The sequence below is a fragment of the Bos javanicus genome, chromosome 14, assembly GCF_032452875.1.
Source record: "Bos javanicus breed banteng chromosome 14, ARS-OSU_banteng_1.0, whole genome shotgun sequence".
Lineage (NCBI taxonomy): Eukaryota > Metazoa > Chordata > Mammalia > Artiodactyla > Bovidae > Bos > Bos javanicus.
The window spans coordinates 20456524-20477513 of record NC_083881.1 but is presented as its reverse complement, the minus strand read 5'-3'; the positions used below and the strand labels follow the sequence as shown (position 1 = coordinate 20477513).

The 20990-nt window shown below is 43.0% G+C and overlaps 1 protein-coding gene and 1 pseudogene across 1 annotated transcript in view; one reads left to right on the top strand and one right to left on the bottom strand.

The window, feature by feature from the left end:
* SNTG1 (syntrophin gamma 1) overlaps positions 1-19563 on the bottom strand; it is a 418678-nt gene extending 399115 nt beyond the window's left edge. The window contains exon 1 of the mRNA XM_061438726.1: positions 17990-19563. The gene's annotated coding sequence lies outside the window, so the exon portion shown is untranslated. The remainder of the gene's footprint in view (positions 1-17989) is intronic.
* On the top strand, positions 4552-5668 carry LOC133260211 (alpha- and gamma-adaptin-binding protein p34-like; annotated as a pseudogene).
* Positions 19564-20990: the final 1427 nt, after the last annotated feature.

The following is a 20990-nucleotide window of genomic DNA, read 5'->3' as shown; positions in this document are numbered from 1 at the left end:
AAATAATGGAAGAAGGGGAGAAATGGAGTGAGGAGCCCTCTAGATGTGAAGTCTGGCCGGACGGTGCAAATATAATGTGAATCATGATGGTGAATCAGGTTTCCATCCTGAGGATCTGATCTAATGAACATGCATCCTGTTTCTTCATGTATAAAGTGAAGATTACAGTTGCTACTTGCCTTACAATTTCCCTACACAGGTTAAATGAGCTATGGCCTGCAGAGTGTTCAGCATGTGCTGAGCTGATCCCATGGGACTGGACCACACCCCAGGGAAGGATCACACACGGGACTAAAGACACATGGGCAGCTTGTGAACAGCTTGGCAAATCCGGCTGAGGAGTCACTCTGTGTGCACCAGTGCAGGTAGTAAGCAACGGCATGGGAACAGTGGGGTTTCCCGTTGAGAAAATCGACCTGAAAGTGGTATGTATTTAGAAGGAGTCTGGGGGCCAGTGAGGAGGGTGCAGGTACAGCCATGGAGGAGAGAAGCCGATTCAAATATCAATAGAAACAAGAGTGTAAGACCAATGACTTGCACAGACATGGACTTAGAGCCTGTCATACAGAGTGAAGTAAGTCAGAAAGAGAAGAGCAAATATCAGATATTAACACACACATGTGGAATCTAGAACACTAGTACAGATGAGTCTATGGACATGAGTTTGAGCAAAGTCTGGGAGATAATGGAGGACAGAGGAGCCTGGTGTGCTGCAGTCCATGGGGTCACAAAGAGTCGGGCACGACTTAGCAACTGAACAACAATAGAGACACAGACAGAGGTAACAAACACATGGACACCAAGGGGTAAAGTGGTGTGGGATGAACTGGGACATTTGAATTGACACATATACACTATTGATACTGTGTATAAAATAGGTAACTAATGAGAACCTACTGTATAGCACAGGCAACTCTACTCAGCGCTCTGATTAATGGTCTATATGGGGAAAGAGTAAAAAAAAAGAGTGGATACATGTCTATGTATAAAATTGATTCACTTTGCTGTACACATGAAACAAACACAACACTGAGAATCAGCCATACTTCAATTTTTAAAACAAGATGGCTCCCTGGCAGGATACGCAAGGAAGCAGAGAAACAGGCTGTGGACTCGGATGGAGGATGAGAAGCAGAGGATCCAGAAAGAAGAGGGGAGGTGATGCAGAAGAGGGAGGGGGAGAGATGACAGTGTCGCCAAGAGCAGAACAACTCCAAAGAGAGATGGGAAATCCAGGTCTAATAACGTCCCTGCACTTGGTGGCTATTTTCATAAATGCTTTTAGCTATGGCTTCTCAAGTCTTCTATTTGTTGAAAAAGCCCAGGCCCTCTTCCTACACTTTCCATCTTCTGGACATACTTCTGGATGTAGCTCCCTGGACCCCGGGGATGATGTTTCATGAACCTTTTGTTCCCACAGTTCCTGAAAGATAGAGCCCTCAGCCAGCACTCTCCAACAAGAATGTAATACAAGCCACGTTGATCATCTCAAATTTCCTAAGAGTCACCTTTCCAAACTACAAAGAAACAAATGAAATTAATTGTAACAGCCTTTGTGAGGATGACTGACATACAACAAGCTGCATGTATTTAATATCACCACAATCAAGATACTGAAAAATTCACTTCAACCAACTGGAAATTTATATTTAAATTACTAAATATGAATGATACTTCTACAATTCTCTAAAATTGCAGGTTGCATAATAATTCTTCTAAGAATATTAAGTTCACTGTAAAATTAATTCATACTAATAAATAGCCAAAGTAGTTTTGATGCTTTCAGCAACCTGAATTTTTCATGGCAAATAATTAAGAAAGCCACATATAAAAATAAAGGAAAACCTTCCTTTTGCTTAAGTCAATTTTTAAATTTATTTTAAATAATTAACAATTTGGTTGACACGATTTTGGCCAACCTGCTAATGGCCCTTACCCTTGCATGAAGCCTTTCAATGTCATCCATTAGGTTGCTCTGACCTCAAGATTCTTGCATTTCAGAAACAACATCAGCCACTGCCAACTTAGTTCATACAATCCATTCCAATTAGGATAATATTCAGCTTTTAGAGACATTTTTAATTTCAACTTCAATTGGTTTTCATTGGGTTCCTTTTCATATTATCAATTAGTTCCTTAAAACTGTGAATGCCAGAGTTCATTGTCATCCATATCCATTGAAAAATCAGGGGAACTGAAGCAGGGTATTTAAAAACCTGAGATGGTACAACCATGTGTCATGGTCCAGTAGGAAAAATGAATGGAAAATTAAGACGAGGACATAAACTGTAAAGACCAGAAACTAGGGTGCCTGCCAGGCTCTGGTGCACTGCAGTGTTGGGTTTTATGTTGGCAGAGGTGTGAGGATGCTAGCTTGAGTCCACTGGGCCAGAGCTGCGGGTGGACAACAAAGAATCCTGACAGGTGCACCACAGAGAGGCCACAGTGACTGCATCCGAGCTGGGTGCTCACTCCTTGGTTCAAGGCCTTGGCCTCTGTCTCCAGTGGACTAGGAATGCAGGACTGGCACGTCTTCAGACAGACCCACCTCCTCTACTGTGACGATTCCTTCTTGGCTGAGCTTCCCCTCGTCATGGGGACACATTCTCCCAGTGACCCAACATCTCCACTTGCACAACTCTACCTGCCCATGCCCAACACCAAGAAGGGAATTATGACTTCAAATGCCTTTAGTAAGGGAAATGATATGGAGGAGTCCCTGAGGGAATGCTTCTAGTTCCTCATTTCATTAGGATGCTCTTCAGACATTTCACTTCAGAAGATGACATTCGAATACCCCAGAGTTCTGTCTCTCTCTCATACACACACATACATACAGACACATGCATGATACAGATACACACTTGTACATGAACATATGTACACACATGTGCACATATGTAGAGGCACATGTACACACATATGCACAGACCCATGTGTGTATGCATACATGTACATGAACACATATACAGACATGTGTGTGAAGACATATACCTGTACACTTGCACATACATGCATGTGTGTATAGGCACACATGTGCACATGCACACATTCATGCAGCACACATATGTACAGGCACGTGTGCACATTCATGAGCACATACACATGTACAGGCATGCATGTGTACAGGCATGTGTGCGTGCATGCACACTTATACATACATGTCACATATAGACGTGTGCTTGAGCATATGTGTACTTCACATGCATATACATGTACACGTACATGCGGGTGCATGCATATACATGCACATGTGCACACACACAAGGGTACACACACTCTTTCACTCCAGAGATGAGATTCAGTTCAGTCGCTCAGTCGTGTCCGACTCTTTGCAACCCCATGAATCACAGGATTTAGCAAATCTGGAATAGGGTCTAGAATCTGTATTTTCAAAAGTCTCAGAACTCCTTGGCCAGTTTTATTAACCACAAATCTAGACTAATTTTTGCTTCCCTCAACCTTTACAGCACTGGACTAGTCCTAAATGTGGAACATCTTTTCATATGCTTATTTGACAACTGTATATCATCCTTGGTGATGTCTCTGTTTAGATCTTTGGTCCATTTTTTTAATTGAGTTGATCATTTTGTTTATTGTTGAGCTTTAAGAGTTCTTCACATATTTTGGATCAGAGTCCTTTATCAGACATGTCTTTTGAAAATAAGTCCTCCCAATCTGTGACTTGCCTTCACAGTCTCTTGATGTTGTCTTTCACAGAGGAGAGGTCTTTAGTTTTAGAGAAGTCCAACTTCTCGATTATTTTGTCTAATGGATCGTGCCTTTGTTCATGTATCTAGAAAGTCAGCACCATACTTAGGATCACCTAGATTTTCTCCTATGTTGTCCTGTAGGAGTTTTATAGTTTTGTGTTTTACATTTAGGTCTACAATCCATTCTGTGTTTACAAAATCAAGTAAACAGGACATTAACTAAAATCTCTTCTTTAAAAATCAATAATTATGTGGGACCATTAATGAATGGTTTAAGATTCTGCATTGCCTTAGAGAAAATACTGTTTTACACCTATTACATATCAGAAACCAGTGCTCACAAACCAAAAGTAATGAGTACAAAACTGTCATCATTTATCAGTGGAAAGCCGAGTTTTAAACAGTATTACTTGTTTCAAATCCTTTGCTTACGGCCTGCCTTCGAAATACTATTAATATATTCTGTTAGGCATTCAAGTAAACTTATATAGATATATTCAGTTTACATATTACTACATAACAAACTACTTCTATGTGGATGTTCATAACATCCATAGAAGCCCCAAATTGGAAACAACCCAAATACTCTTCACATAGTACATGGCCAAAAAGCTGGTGCAAGTGCACCATGAAATACTACTCAGAAATTAAAAGAGATCAACACCTAACATGAGCAGCGACCTGGGTAGATCTCATTATGCTGAATGGAAAAGCAAACGTCATCTCAAAAGATCACAGACTACACAATCTTATTAATATAACATTCTCAAAAAAGACAAAATTCTAGAGCTGGAGCATGGATGAGTGTCTCTAGGGGAGTGGGGAGTGGTCACAGTGTTAAGGGTTAGGTGAGGAATTTCTGTTGCAGACATTAAAAAGACCTGTCTTGATTGTGATAATAGTGATACAAATCAACACACAGGGTATATTATATAGAACTACACACATGCAAATGAGTTCAGATGAAAATGGATGAACGAGCTATGGCTGTTGGTGTTCCCTACACACTCATCACTAGCTGCTCCTCTACCTTATCCACAGACCAGCTAATACAACATATTCTTGGAATAGAAGATCTTACTGTGGAGGTGACTGCCAATGAAGCCATGAGGTTTTATCCCTAGACCATTGACAATAAACGGTACTCAGCAGATATCAATCTGCGTGTGGGACCACACAAATTTTTCATCACCGCAGAGACTGCAGTCTGTCCAAGCATTTGTAGTTTACTTCAACAGCACACAAAAATCTGGTCTTGATAGTGTTTCCTCTTGGCTTCCACTGGCAGAATAATGGTTACCTGAGTGGTTACCTGATGATCTTGTTTTGCAACAGAGTGCCTGAAAATAGTGTAAATCGACAGAAAGCTCAAGTGGTCAAACATGGGTTTTAATTGGTAGAACTTAGTAGAAACATTGCCTGAAGAGGATGAGTTCCAAGAACTACAGGAGTAAAGCAAACTGTTCAAGCCTCGAATGCCAATGGCTGGTAGTGGTGAAGAATGAGAGGAACCAAGGCTTTAGCATTCTAAGCTCTTCGGCTGGAGCAAATCATAGCACCAGATCAGCAGAAACCTGCCACTCAGAGCAGTCCCATCTGCCAGCAGCAGAGAGGACTGAAACACTCTTGGATCATCAAGGTGGTCCATCTAATATAAGACTGAAGGCAGGAGGAGAAGGGAGTGGCAGAGGATGAGATGGTTAGATGGCATCACCAACTCAATGGACATGAGTTTGAGCAAGCTCCAGGAGTTGGTGATGCACAGGGAAGCCTGGTGTGCTCCAGTTCATGAGATGGCAAAGAGTTGGACATGACTGAGCAACTGAACAACAAAGGAATTCCCTATATAGGCCATTGACACTGATCATATCCTGAGACTTTTGTATTAGTATTACTGTGGAGAAACTTTTATTTCTTAGAGTTTGTTACCTGAGATGGCAGAGCTGTGTTGTCACAATTCATACCCTCAAAACAAGGGGAGATTGCTCTTCTGTCTCTGAATACCAGACGTCTCTGCCAAAATAGTAACACTAAGGAGCAGACTTGGTGGGAAAGCATGCAAACTCAAGGCAGCAGATGCCTCAGTACCTGTGTTACTTCCAGGGCTGGAGGGGTCAGCTCCAGGGGAACTGATCACCAAAGGGAAACTTTTCAGAGGAAGAGTGGGAAATACAGCAAATGAAACCCTTAGTTTTGCTTTTCTAGGCACTCCATAGTGCACGTCTTGAGTCTTCACTCTGCCATGGCTCTCAACTGGCTCAGGGCACATGGGCTGAGAATCGCTGCTGGCCTGGTGTGGGTATGGACTCCATAGGTCACCTATGGAAACACGGCTCAGACCCATCTGTGCAACACTGTCTAAGCACCAAAGAACCTGAGACAGAAGGAACGGACTATTGCAGTTTCCAGAGGGAAGATTTCAGTGAGTGGGACATTCAGGAAGAACCTCTCCAGGGAACACTGGAGGCTATCTTCTTTAATAACTTTTTTTTCTTTTTTCTTAAACTATTCTGAAGGTCTTTGAGACTGTAGTTTAGCTGCATTCCAGCAGTGTCTCTTTGAGGTTGAATACTGGCCATTTACAGGGAATGTTAGGGAAATCAGCTCTGGGGTTGCAAAACGAAAGGTGGAATATGTTTTTCTTAAAACACGAAAGGTTTCAGAAAATACATTAGGTCATGTGGTTAGGGAAAACAGACTAGAAAAAGCTGTGAACTTGATCTTGTGGGTTTAACAAAGCCAGGTGATTAAAATCTGATTCATTTATTTTTTAAAAAAAATGAGCTGTAAATAAGATTCATAATCTGTTTGACAGTACTGTGGCAATATCAATGTCTGGTCATGGTGCATTACTATAGTGATTTAAGATCTTACCCCTGGGGGAAGCTGGGGGAAGACTTCACAAGAAATATCTCTGCCATTTCCTTTGTGTCTGTAATTATTTAAAAATAAATAAGAAGTTAAAAAGGTGATTATTCAAATACAGCATCGCTATGCTAACAGCGTCTCCAATGGACATTCAATCTCACCTGCTTGAGACTTTAAGACTTACATCTTTTCTAGCTTCTCATCATCCTGGGTTGCTCATTTACTCTGAAGGATAGTTCCAGGAGGAGCCATAAACAGTATTTGATCTTCCTTTACCATCCTTGGAGCATCATCACTGATTAAACCATAATTTATGGTTCTATGTTGATTCAGCCATGAGCCAAATTTGAACCTTTTTGCAAATTTCCAGAATGTTCTGAGGGTCAGCTTCCTAAGCTGCTGATCGGTGAGTATATCTCCAGCTCTGTCTTCTAGGGACTTCATGACTCCAGGTACCCTTGCTTTGCCTCATTAGACTCCGGCCTCCTTGAGGTCGGAGACGACACTTGATCCTTAAAAGGAATCTACCTTGTATCATTCTGCATGCTCAGGTGGCCTGAAAATACTTGGGCAAACAGGAACTGGTGAGTTATGAGCTATATGTGCATCTACTCATCAGTATTCTGAGCACTTGACATTGAAATTTAGATTTTGGCAATGCCAACCAAGCAAGCTTTGAGCACAGATTATTTCTAACAAAGTATTATTTTCTACAAAGTACATTCAACTTTCCTTATGAAAGACTCAAATATTTTAAATGATCAGAATACTGTATCTTCAACATGAATATTGTTCTACAATTCCAAATATTGCAGAAATTTAAGAAGCTTTCAGATTTTTCACTTTATCAGTTAGTTATAAATGAAAACATTTACTGGTTTATCAGAGCTAGTTGATATACTCCTCCCATTCATTAAAATGCAACCCACCTTGAACTTTCCTTCAAAATATCCTAGAAAATGACAAAACTGGTATTACATAAACATATATTGCCTTAACAATCCAATAAACAGATCTAATAATGTTCTATCATGTCCTGATTCAGTATCATTCTGCTAAGCATTTATTGCTAATTCACTTTATAACAGGCTTTATTAAAAGTCATTAAAACCTGCAGCTGCATCCCTAATTATTTCCTAAATATAAAGACTGCTTTTATAAATGATCTTCTTGTTCAAAACACTGCCATACAGCTCACAAACTCTTTGTTGGGAGCCAGAGAGCTTTTATTCTTTACGAAAAGAGATGCTAAGTAATTCATCAGATGCCAAACACTTTTTTTTTTTTTTGTCACATTTCGGCTTTGTTCCAAGTGGTCAACTTCTATGTTCATTAAGAATAGGTATATTGATAACATAGTCTCAGATTCATGCCCAGGACTTCTACCCACTGGTGTGTCATCCAATCTCTTAATGTGTATCCTTGATAAACTTGAAAAAGCTCAGTGATTTGGCAAAGCTAAGCACATTGAAGTGTAGCTCGCATGCAAATATTCTGGAGACACACATGGAAGGAAGAGAGGGCATTTCATTTGGAGATTGGTTAATTCTGCTCAGAAGAAAATAGCCTAGTGGGGTGAATTATATGCTTGTAAAAATAATGTAAATGATTTCTGTTGCTGTTATTCAGATGCTCAGTTGTGTCCAACCCTTGGCAACCCCATGGACTGTAACCCATCAGGTTCCTCTATCCACGGAATTCTCTAGGCAAGAATACTGGAGTGGGTACCCATTTCCTTCCCCAGGGGATCTTCCCAACCCAGGGATTGAACCAGGTCTCCCACACTGGGAGGCAGATTCTTTACCATCTACGCCTCCTGGGAAGACCAAATTATTTCTAGGCTCCATTTAACTGATTATTTTATGATTTCCTGCTTTTATACATAACCAAAAAAAGAAAACTTCAGAAAAATTAAGTATGGATATGATTTAAAGAAATTTCATTTTCACTGGAAAAAAGACACACTGAATTCTATGTAATAGAATTGCTTATTTCTCAAAACAGTTTTATACATTCATAAGCATGACCAATGTATCAACACCCATCAATACTGTTGACAGTTGCCCGAAAAATGTAGGACACCTGTGATTTAGTGGGTAGGACAGTATGTAATTTGTATGCATATACTGCCCAGAATATGACCTAGAGGTACAAGGACAAAGGTTCCCAAAGGATATTTCAGGTGGAATAGTGACAGAACATGAGTAAACAGCTAAGTAGAATCACTGCAACTACTAAGAAACACCAGAAGTGTTCTCACCACAGAGCTGTGTCGACCGGCCATCTACACTGAGGTCACTGAATTTTATAACTGGCAGAAAGTAATTACTCCATTAGTCAAAAAGACAAGGACAAAAATAGCCATGGTCACTACATTAATACTAGAGTAGTTGTTGCATTCAGTCACTAAGTCGTTCCCAACTCTTTGCAACACCATGAACTGCAGCCCGCCTTGCTTCCTTGTCCTTCACTATCAAGCTTCTATCCATTGTGTCGGTGATGCTATCTAACCATCTCATCCTCTGTCTCCCTTTTCTCCTCCTGCCCTCAATCTTTCCCAGCAACAAGGTCTTTTCCAGTGAGTTGGCTCTTTGTATCAGGTAGCCAAAGTATTGGAGCTTCAGCAGCAGTCCTTCCAATGAATATTCAGGGTTGATTTCCTTTAGGATTGACTGGTTTAATCTCTTTGCTGCCTGAGGGACTCTCAAGAGTCTTCTCTATCACCATGGTTCGAAAGCATCAATTCTTCCATGCTCAGCTTTCCTTATGGTCCAACTCTCACATCCATACATGACTACTGGAAAAGCCACAGTTTTGACTATATAGATCTTTGTCAGCAAAATGATGTCTCTGCTTTTTAATACACTCTCTAGGTTTGTCATACCTTTCCTTCCGAGGAGCAAGCATCTTTTAATTTCACAGCTGCAGAGTAGCTGATTACTTCACAAAGAACACGTCTTTACAAATCTATAATCAGATAATTTCTTGTAGCCGTGAGTGACTGACTTGCCGATGGTTGCCAAGTACACAGACAATGGCACAGAGATCCCATGTAGATAGCAGTCGACAGCATAGCTGCACTTCTCAAAGGCAGGGTCCCCCTTCGCATTGCCCTGCTCCCTGTCCACATCTCCTAACCTCTGTGGGCCAGCCTTGGACAGACTCACTGACTCAACCCCCATGTTGATGCAAATGTGACTCGTTGAGTCAAAGTAGCTCCTGTGGATGTACCAAACCACGGACTGCATCAGTGATGAGGGGATAGCCCCCACCGTTTGGTGGCACATCGTCCCCTGCACATTACTGGAGGCCTTTTAGGGCTCTGCAAGGTAACTGGCTAAATGGCACACTGTTGGCTTAGAAAACTTAATTGCCCACCAGAAACCAGATAATTTATTCCTTTTATACCAAGATACAGTCAGGAAGTTATCTGGAGAATCTGAGAGGCTGGAGAAAGGAATTTGAAAATCAGACAAAAACAAATTTCTGTTTGCCTGGCCTGGCTTGAAAATTCTAGTCATTCCCATGGAAGTTATTCAGTTCATGAGAGAGAAAAAGCACTGGGGACACTTAGATTGATCTGAATAACACTGCACTTATTTTTACCATCAAAAATTTCTTTTAGCAAAATGTGGAAGTTTTACATAAGATCTAATATTAATGAGATATAAAAATTATATAATGAAAAGATATTTTATTATTATTGAAGATCAATTGCAGCCTTTCAAGTAAAATCAACAACAGGTTACATATCACCAGTGGAAGAAAGTTAATCTTCCAGTGACAAAAATGAGTAATTACTTGAATGTTTGATATATTTTACATGATCACTTAAAATGAATATATAATTTACTGGAAAAAATAAGATTTTAAATAGGTCTCTTCCCAACTATTATCTGTATTTCTTTTAGATTTATCATGTAAGATATGATATTTTGGGCTTCCCTGGTGGCTCAGACAGTAAAGAATCGGCCTGCAATTTGGGAGACCTGGGTTCAATCCCTGGCTCAGGAAGATCCCCTGGAGAAGGGAATGGCAACCCACTCCAGTATTCTTGCCTGCAGAATTTCATGGACAGAGGAGCTTGGTGGGCTATAGTCCATGCAGTCAAAAAAAACTGGACAAGACTGAGAGACTAAGGCTATATTTTCATGGCTTCAGCAATCATTTCCATTTTTCCAGCTCTGAGCTGGACATGTCAGGTTGTACCTCTTTCTGAAACCAAAGGTTCCTCCCTGCCATTTGGTCCTTCCACCTCTTCTCCACTCAGAGGACACGTCCCAAGTCAGGTCTGACACCTTTCCTTCCAAAGATGGGTGTTTTATTCCCAAGTGCATTTGTATTTATCCAGCCCATGGCAGGTACCAAGCACATGACCTAGCTTGATTCATTTCCTATGTGCCAGTCCATCACCCATCACCTTACCATCCAGTCTCAACTGACTCACTGCTCACCTTCACCTCATGAGATCAAGTTCTCATCACCTCAAACCTGAATCGCTGCAGCAGAATCAACCCTGGTCCTTTCTGGCTCACCAATGCTTCTAAAATATGACATCCAACATATGAGTACAACATCTACAAACCCTCCTATTTGTACAACAGTGTGGAAGTGAAAGTGTTAGTTGCTCAGTCATGTCTGACTCTTTTCAAACCCAAGAACTGTAGCCTGCCAGGCTTCCCTGTCCATGGGATTTTTTCAGGCAAGAATACTAGAGTAGGTAGCCATTCCCTCCTCCACTGAATAAGATTAAGGTCAAGATAATCTGCAAGACCTTTCAAATCCTTAAGAATCTAAACCCTTCCGGTTCCTTAGTAAAAGCAAAAGTTAGTAAAATACAATCACTCAGTTTGTTTGTTTATAATCATAATTTGAAGCAAGTGAAGCATGTAATCAATGGGACAAGAAATATTTCTTCTTTCCAAACCACCTACAAAGTATGGAAAATATGAAATATTGACACAAATCTTAATTTTGACTCAATGTATGGAGACTCATTTATGGACCTCACTGTCTCATTGGCAAAATAGGAATCAGAATGTTTGCCTCAGGCCTGCTGTGAGATTCATAGGTAAGATGCCCTAGAGAGGGAATTTCACAAAACTGCTGAAGCCACAGAAGTGCTGAGTCTCACTGAGGATGGAAACTCAAGGAGGTCGGGTCGCCTGGAATGTAGTCATATGGCGCATGAAAACCTCATATAACAGTGAAATACTCTAACTTTAGGACTTCCCAGAAATTTGCCGCCATGGAAACAAAATATGAAATGGAAAACAAAAACACATTGCTTAGGTAGATAGTAGGCCAGTTTCATTTTTCAGTAATCACACAAAAGGATTTGTAAATAGAGAAAAAGGATGGACTTGGAAAGAAAAATAAACAGCCTGAGTGTTTGTGAATGTAGTAAATTAGATGAACTACCCTCATCTTACTTACCTGAGCTCTAAAGGTCCTGACCACATAACAGTTTGCTCATATGAGCTGTAATCAGAGGTGTATTCAGGCAATTAAATTAATCTGCTCTTAGGAGTTTTATTTCTTCAAGATTAAAATCAGAACAGAGAAACATAGGATAAATAGTTGAGCTAAACTGGTATAGGCTTACCACTTGATAAATGAGGAAATATTATATAAAACTGCAGGAAAAAATATAGAAAAAACAGCTCTCCAGCCAGAAGTACTATTACCCACATTGGTCTCTGGCTCTGTTTGTGTGTCCTCTGGATACTAGTCATTTCTCAGTAACAAACTGAAAGGACGCCCACAAAGCTGGGGTATCTTAATTACATCGAGGCCACATTATGAACATTTCATCTTGTTAATAAAACGTTCTGCAAAAACAAGCTTTTAGAGAGACAACAGCCTATGAGCCCACCTTCCTGAGCATTCTATCAATGGTAGATATAGAAACTGACCTAGAAAGCTTTGGTAAATTCTTTATGACACTGCAATGGACAGTTGCTGTTCTTTCCACCTTATAATATAACCTCTCCCCTTTTCTTGAATACTGCATCAAAACTTGTATTGGAGGCAGCGCTGCATTTAACAGACCATAGTAACAGCTGGTTCTCTGTTTTCCTCTTGGTCTTACAGTTCCCCAAGGCTTTCATCTGGTTAGAGCTGCTATTGTGGGCTTCCCTTGTGGTTCAGCTGGTAAAGAATCTGCCTGCAATGTGGGAGACCTGGGTTTGATCCCAGGGATGGGAAGATCCCCTGGAGAAGGAAACGGCAACACACTCCAGTACTCTTACCTGGAGAATTCCATGGACGGAGGAGCGGGACAGGCTGCAGTCCATGGAATCACAAAGAGTCGGACACGACTGTGCAACTAACTTTCACTTTTCACAGCTGCTATTGCAGGTATCAGAGGACAAAGAAGGGGAAGAGTTGCCAGAAGAGACACATCATGGAACATTGTTGATCTGGCTTCATTCCTGCCTGTTCTTAGGACTTTTTTCCCACAATATTTTGACCAAAGAAATGGAGTGGTTATTTCTTCTTAGCCACTCCTCATTTTTAGAGATATATTTTCTTGTAAACTTCTAAAAGATATTAATATGAAGTTTTATTTTGCCAAGTCCTGATTCATTCTCCCACTTTTAGAAAGAGAGAGAAAGGACTGGAAAAAGACTGATGAAATATGTCAGTTTTGGTTTTTAACAAATGGTACTGAAATCGGAGTAGTCATGGTCTGCGGCTCTGTGCCGAGTCCAGCTTGCAGTCCATTTTATTCCAATTAAATCAGGTAAAAACCAAGAGATTTCACCCAAAATCTGGTTCTGGATCAAATGACATTATTCTAATGACTTTTCACCCATTGCTTTTTTCCTTTTTTTTTTTCCTCTACTGTTTATTAACTTTTTCTTTTTTGGTAAATGATAACAAATCAAACCAAAAACTCATCATCATTGTACCACTGACTAGACAATTATATAATTTTCCATTTCCAGTTCAGTCAAATAGTTTAACCAGCAGACTATATGGAAACTGACTATGACACCAATGGTAGTTTAGATTTCTCAAGCTTACGCTTGATGTATTTTTAGTGATACTCTAGAAATCTATACAGACCAAATGTTTATCAATTACATTTTTTTAAAATTATAGCCACTTTTAAAATTCCAACTGATGAAAAAAATAAATCATGAGGTGTTAGTTAACTGGAGATTTCCTGCGTTACCTATGAAAACCAAGACCACAGCATTTCCAGGGCCGCCCATGGACCAGCCCCACGCTGTCTACCCTCCACTCCATCCTTACTAGTTGGTGAAGCAAGACAAATTGCTTTCTGGATGTATTATCAGATGCTGAGTTTTTAAAGACCACTTAATCCTATGAGCTTCCTTATTGGGATAACTAATGGGAAACATTACTTCTCCTTTACAGACCAGAAAATGATGACCAAAATGCAGTGGTTGATTCATTTCAGGTCAAAATGAAAGTACAGTTGACCCTTAAACAACATGGGTTTGAACTGCATGGGTCCACTTATACCCAGATTTTTTTCAATAAATATATTTAAATTTTTTGAGATTGGTGATGATCTGAAGAAATGCATAGCCAAAAAAAAATCTAAAAAAATAAGAAAAACTTAGGCACATCATAAATACATAAAATATACACCATACAGTGTCAATGGATCGTTTATATTACTGTAAGGATTCTGGTCAAGAGTAGGCAATTAGCAGTCAATTTGTATGCACGTTGTACTCAGTCATGTCTGACACTTTTGTGACCCTATGGACTTCCAGGCTCCTCTGTACATGGGATTTCCCAGGTGAGAATACAGGAATGGGTTGCCATTTCCTCCTCCAGGGAATCTTCCCAACCCAGGGATCAAACCCAGGTCTCCTGCACTGGCAGATGGATTCTTTATCACTGAGCCACCTGGGAAAGCTATTGAGAGGAGTCAAAAATTACATATGAATTTTTGACTACACAGAAAGTTAGAGCCCCTTACCTCTGCATTGCTCAAGGGTCAAGGGTAATTAAAATGAACTTGGGTGTCACGCTGACCTCGTCTTGCCTATTTGGTTTAAAGCATGATGTCAATTTTGAATACTAATTTTAAATGAAGTCCTCCCTGCATTAAAATATTTTTTCCATTGAGAGATATAAGAAAATTGATGCTGAATTCCCGGGGAAATATTATATTCCCTACATTTAAGCTCTTAAAATGCAAGAAGCATGTTGCCATGTACTAATAGAAGGGACTTTTTTGAGGAGTGAAGGAATGATTGCTATAAGAGATGACATAATAATTCAAAGATATAGCACTTAAGTTTCCAAAATACTCTCAAGAGCACCATATTGAGACTTTCCAATATTCCAGCATATGCATCTCTTCATTTATTCCACAAATACCTAGATGTCAACAATATGTAGAGGACCGCATCTTAATTGGTAGATAAAGTACCCCGTGTTAGGTAGAAAAAGTTGAGTAGTGGGTTGAGTGGCTTGCCCAAGATCTTAAGACCAGCCTTTCAAGAATCCCCATGTCCTGACTGTCAAACAAGTCTTGTTCTGCTACATGGTGATGCATAACATACTTCATGCTGCAGAATGAGGTCTCTTTCCATGCATGCCATGCACAACTCATTCTGCCAAGCTCAACAGGAAGAAAATACAAAATGAGAGGTCTCTCCATTTGTGTGCCAGTCTATGACTCACTGGAGGTGAGATAGCTATAGAAATAATTTCTGGCTTAGGATACACTTTTCTTCAGTGGCTTTTGCCTTCTTAATAGAACTGGGTGAATAACCAGGTTCCTTGCCTAGAATCTTTTAATCAGTATGAAAATAACAAATCAATTATCGAGGGACTTCTTAAATTCCAAAATAATCATCTCTTCTTTTACATTTTTTGTAAACATGTATATAACTTGGTTCAAACCCAAGCAAGCAATTCCAAAAGCAAACGTGGACCTTCCAATGCAATAGGATCTGATGGTCAATAATCACACTGAAGTGAAGTGAAGTGGCTCAGTCATGTATTAATAATCAGATGGTCTAAATAATAATACTGACTTATAAGTGTTTCTATAATATTTGTATAATATAAAGGTTCAAGCCAGAAATCTCTGTCCCACTCTCATGCAGACCATTTCTTGTTAAAAGAAGAAAAGTAACTTACCAGATTTCAGAACTCATTTCAAATTATCCTATGGTCCTATATACACTTTCCATTGTCCTCATTATGCAATCTTACTTCACTTTTCTCCTCTGAGTCTCAAGTAGAAGCAACACAAAAACACTGACCCCCACCAACAGAACTCCTTCCTCTGAGAGGGGATGTTGAATACTATGTCTGATACTTCTCAAACTTCATGCATCCTTTTTTGGTAACAGACCAAAAAAACATCAGGAAAGAGAGCTATTTTAATAGGATATGGATGTCCTAGAATTAAGTATTGATTTCTCTTTATAGACAAGGGATTCTGTGCAAAAAGCGGTATGATTGTATTAGCCCACCCACTCCTTTTGTGGAGTCAGGAAGACTGGGGGGAGTTAGAGATTATAATTTACATAGGCACTAAATTGGTTTACAAAATGCTGTCTCAATGCAATGGCATTTCACCACAGATAAGGAGAGCTTCCAGGCAGCTTGCCTGGGCTTGGAACGGTGAATCAGTTCTTTATCTCTGTGATTAAATCTCTAAAGGGATGAGCCCAGGATAACTTTTACTTTGTGCTGTTTCTGTCACACATGGAGAAAGCCTGCCCCCTCTGCCACCGAGAAGGTAACTGCGGCCACGTGCCCACAGGCCCGCTTCCATCTTATGCTCTGCTGACCAGGCAGTCTGTCTGTGCTGTTAACTGACAACCACACTCAGAGTCTAGCAACAGGCTGCAACTCTCTTAAAACATGATTAATTAGTATATGTGGCAATTTCATGTTCACATCTTCTAGATTAGGGGAAAAAAACAAATACACAAAAGCAGGTTTGTCAGGGGCACATCGCAGGTCTCCTGGTGAGGACTCCAAATCAATAGTGCATTTTTCCTCCTGAGATCACCGCTTCTGACTCACACAGGGCAATAGAGCCCCCGAGGAGCTCCATGACACGGACACCACTCTCCCTTTCTGCTAAGCAAGCAGGTTTGTGGTAAGTGGCAAGTGACAGTTAAGAACAATTTGTCCCCAGAGTGCAGTTTCTGCTCTCAGTCAACGCAAAACAAGGGCCCTTCAGCACACTGGCCAATGCCATCTTAACTGCCGTCAAGGATTTGAGTGATGAAAAACAGGGCAGTATGGATATGTATTTTATGATCGATTATAGATGCCCTGTGAAATTCAAAGGAGAACCTGAAGAACTGTGCTTTTTCAAAAGGGCCAACTCTCCCCACAGGGCTGGTCGTGCTCACAGCACCACATGTGTTCACAGGGTTGTTAGAGTCAGTCCTGCCAAGCCCTGCTCCCCACTAACTGGATGTGCTTGGTGGAACCCACCGAGCCCTTGGTGAAATGTCCCGCGTGGTCTATAAATATGCCTTTACCCTGTGAAGCCCTTTTCTTAAAGCAGAATGCTCATCAAGGTCACTGTGAAAGATTGCAGTTCTAAAGCTACAGAAGTAAGAGTCAACAGAAAATAGATTTCATAAACACTTTAAAGCTTATGGTTCGTCCAAAAACTCTTGGCCCCCCCACCACTTTGTGGATTTCAGTGACAAATGCATTTTCATAGGACTAAGAATGCTTTGGAAACCTGTTCTCCTAAAAAGGCACACTATAGCTTCTCATTTTCTGCCTTCTGGCAGATCTGGTTTGAGCAAGCAGTCTTTAGAAGGCTAGAAAGACAACACTGCATAAAAATGTGTGTATTTCTGTAGGTTAAGATCCACAAGTGTAGGTACACTCTGGATTGGGATAGAGAGAGGGACTGGGTGTACAGTTTGGCACATTATATTCATATAAAATATAATAGACCAGATGGTGAAACCATCACTACTAGTAACTTTTTGAGTCTTGCATACTATGTAATACAAACAGGATCACTTTAAACTACATGCATAACATCAAGAGGGAAAAAAAAAAAAACTTACAAAATGCCACATTGTATTCTTTTGGGGGAAAACACAGACATAGATTCAAAAAGATACTAGATCATCAACAAAAATATCCAACTAAATTTTTACTATATTTATATAGGCTTACAGACACACACACACATATCATTTTTAATATTCTTGTCACATAAAGGACTTCAGATAAGTAAAACATCCAACTACTTTACTAGGCAAGATTTTCCCCAAGATCATTACGCAGGAACAACCATTTAAAAATCAAACAGTTTATCATCTTAATCCACAAGGAAACAATAATACTGTTTTAATCTTTCCGTTAAAATCTTGCGGGGGTGGGGGTCACTTGAGTTACAAACAAGCAGTAATAATAGTATTATCACTTACCGGCCAAGTAAAGGAATTAGAATCTTCCAGTTTCTCTAACGCCAGGTTGTGAGTAGTTCTAGAAGCTCCTCTCGCAAAGCTATTTCCAAAACAGGTGCAGCCCGCTCGGGAGCATCCTGTTTATTTGGAGCAGCGCTGGGCCTCCTCAGAGCGCTCGGACCCAGTCTGCAGAGCCCATGGTTCTCAGAGGCCGGACAACTTCGGCCTCTCTGGGCTGCCGGTGCTCCTCTGGCCCCTGTCGACAATTTTCCTGGAAGTTGCTGCCGAGTTTAATCTGTGGATCAGGTGAGCTTCTTTGAGCCCTGCGCGGGGGTCACAGCAGGCAGAAGAAGGTCCCTTTCGGTCTTTCACGGCCGGCCAGGTGGGTGCCGGGGCATCGGAGACGAAGCCCCTTAGCTGCTCCGAGCTGAGAGAAGGGCAGCCCTCGGCGACGACGGCGGCAGCGAGGACCGTGGCGGCGCAGTGGGGTCCCTGCGGTGGCCCGGTCCAAAGACGCTGTCCATCCCCGCTGGTGCTGAAGTGCGGGCCCGAACCCCAGGCCCGGCCCCGCGCTGCACTTTTCCCCACCGGCGAACGCGATCGGTTAGCTGTTCTTTCAGGCTTGCCTCCGCCGGCGCTTCTTACGCTGCAGGGCTAACCGGCTTTCCAAGATAACGGTCTCATGTTTGTCTGGGGACACCGCTTCCGGACAGCATCTGCCGTTGGAGGCAGAAATCCGTGGGAAATCAGTTGTGAGCCGCTCCTGACTTTTCAGTGGCCGCGAACGAGTTTCCTGATGCTAGAAATGAACGGGAGCGCACGCACACGCGCGCGCACACGCGCGCACGAGAGGAGGAGGGGGGAGAGAATAAATATAGATTATGTACCGTGGAAAATCCAGCGCTTCTGTAGGTCTCTAATTACATAAGATGGAAAGGGCTATTTCAGAAGACTCCGCAATCTCCATCATCCATGGGGTGGGGGGGGGCGTTTAGATTCTGAGAAGCGCCTTGTGAAATTCCCAGGTTAGACACAGCACCGAGACCCTCTGAGCAGAAACGACAGGTTACTGTTTAATGAAAACACAGAAAATGAAAAAAGAAAAAGGAAAAAAGAGAAGGCCCCGATACCTTGTAAAGCGTTGCTGAACTGACTGGAAATCCTTGCCGAGCCCCTGGGAGGGGGTCGGGCGGGACTAGGACGTTTGAGCGCGAGGCTCCGAGCCGGGGAGGCAGCGATGCGCGCCGGGCGCAGGCTCCTTCCCCGAGGCCGGGTTGGCGCGCGTCCGCAGCCCCGGGCCTTGCAGGGCAGCGGGGGAGGCGGTCTCTCAAAGACCGAACGAGGGACGATAAAGTCAGCGGGAAAGATCGGCCGTCCCCGCCCTTCTAATGCCTGAATGCAGCGCAGCCCGCCGGTCCCGGCTTGGGTTTCCGCTCTTTAGCCTGCTTCTGATCGCTGCCCTCAGGCCTCGCCGGCCCCTCGCCCCCGCGGCGCGCAGACCCCACCTCTGCCCGCGGCACTGGCTCTCACAGCCGCCGACCCCAGCACCAGGAGGGGCGGCGCGGGGGTCCCCGGGACGGCCACCGAGGGCTCCGCCGCCCACATTCGACACCCGGTGCGGACGCGCGTGGGGTGAGGCGGGGGACCGAAATTCACTACATTGGAACTGCTAGAGAGCTGATCAAAATTACGACCAAGGACTCATAGAAGAGGGAAAATGTAGCTGGGCGTGGGGATCGTACCACCGCGCACCTCTCCAGGCACTGAGAGTGCGAGTGTCATTTTCCGCGCCCGGAGATTGTTGGAGACCTGGGAGGGAACTCAAGAGGGAAGGACCGGGTGTGGAGTGAGGGCGCTGGAGATATACGCGAATTTCCCGAACCGGGTCCCAGGCCCTCCTCGAGGCCGGGCGTTCAGAGTCCTCGTGCCCGGATGCCGACAGCAGAGGGAGTCGTGCGCGCAGCGCGGTCCTCCACGCCGGCGCGGGGTATCCGAGCCAAGGGACTGGCGCCGCGCGTCCAGAGGGCTCCCCCAGGACCTGAGGGTGGGGGACTAAGTGGGAGGCGGCAGCCAGCGCGGCTCCGGTTGGTTCCCTCAAGGCTAAACGGGACTGGACCGGCGATCACCTGGGATGGAAATCAGACATGCTTGTTATTCACCCCGGGAAGTCCACGGTTTCCTTAGACTTTGAGCCACCTCTCCGCCGCTAAGGCTCGAGCGGGATCCCGCGGGGGGGGCGTGGGGCGGTGGGGCTGGAGACACGCAGGGGAGGCGGGTTGAGCGGGGCGAGGCGGCGGGCGAGGGTCCGACTCACTACGGGCCTCCAGTACCCGCTGAGCTGCGCTGGGGAACCTGCTCTTTCGGTGGGAAAGGGCGCGTCGCCCGCCCTCTACCGGGCCTTTGACCAGAGGCGCTGGTGACTGGGGCGCCGGTAGCAGGTGCGGAGGGAGCTCTCACACCGCGTCAGATGGAGCCATCCCGCCTTCACTAGACCCGCAAAGCTACTCAGAACGTTGTTACTTGGGGCGAATGTGGAAGCGTGTGTTTTGCTTTAGGGTCCGTGTGAAAGTAGACGGATTGCTGGGGATCTTGGTAAATGAAGTTTCTCTTTTTCTTGGATAGATGTAGACACACATGTGTCTCTAGTGTCTGCAGAGACACGTCGTGTCATCCCCACAGACAAGCTTCACAAAGTGCGGGTTTTGTGAGAGGACAAACACATCGCTTCCAGGTTTGGGGAGCTCGGACTGTGCTCGCCAGGTGGGTGAGAACGCTTTTCTCCGCAGAATTTAACCCGCTTGAGGCGATTGATGGCGTCTGTTATCTTCTCCCGACAAGTAGAAACAAGGATAATAGCAGAAATTTAACACATCAGATAAAAGAACCGTATTTAAATGAGACGCAGGGCACAAAGATGTGACTAATTAAATCATATGCCGTTGATTATTCAGACCTGGAGGGAGAGATTCCCTTTATGGGGCTGGTTGACAGGGACTCAAAGTCTCTGGGTCTTTTCCCCTGC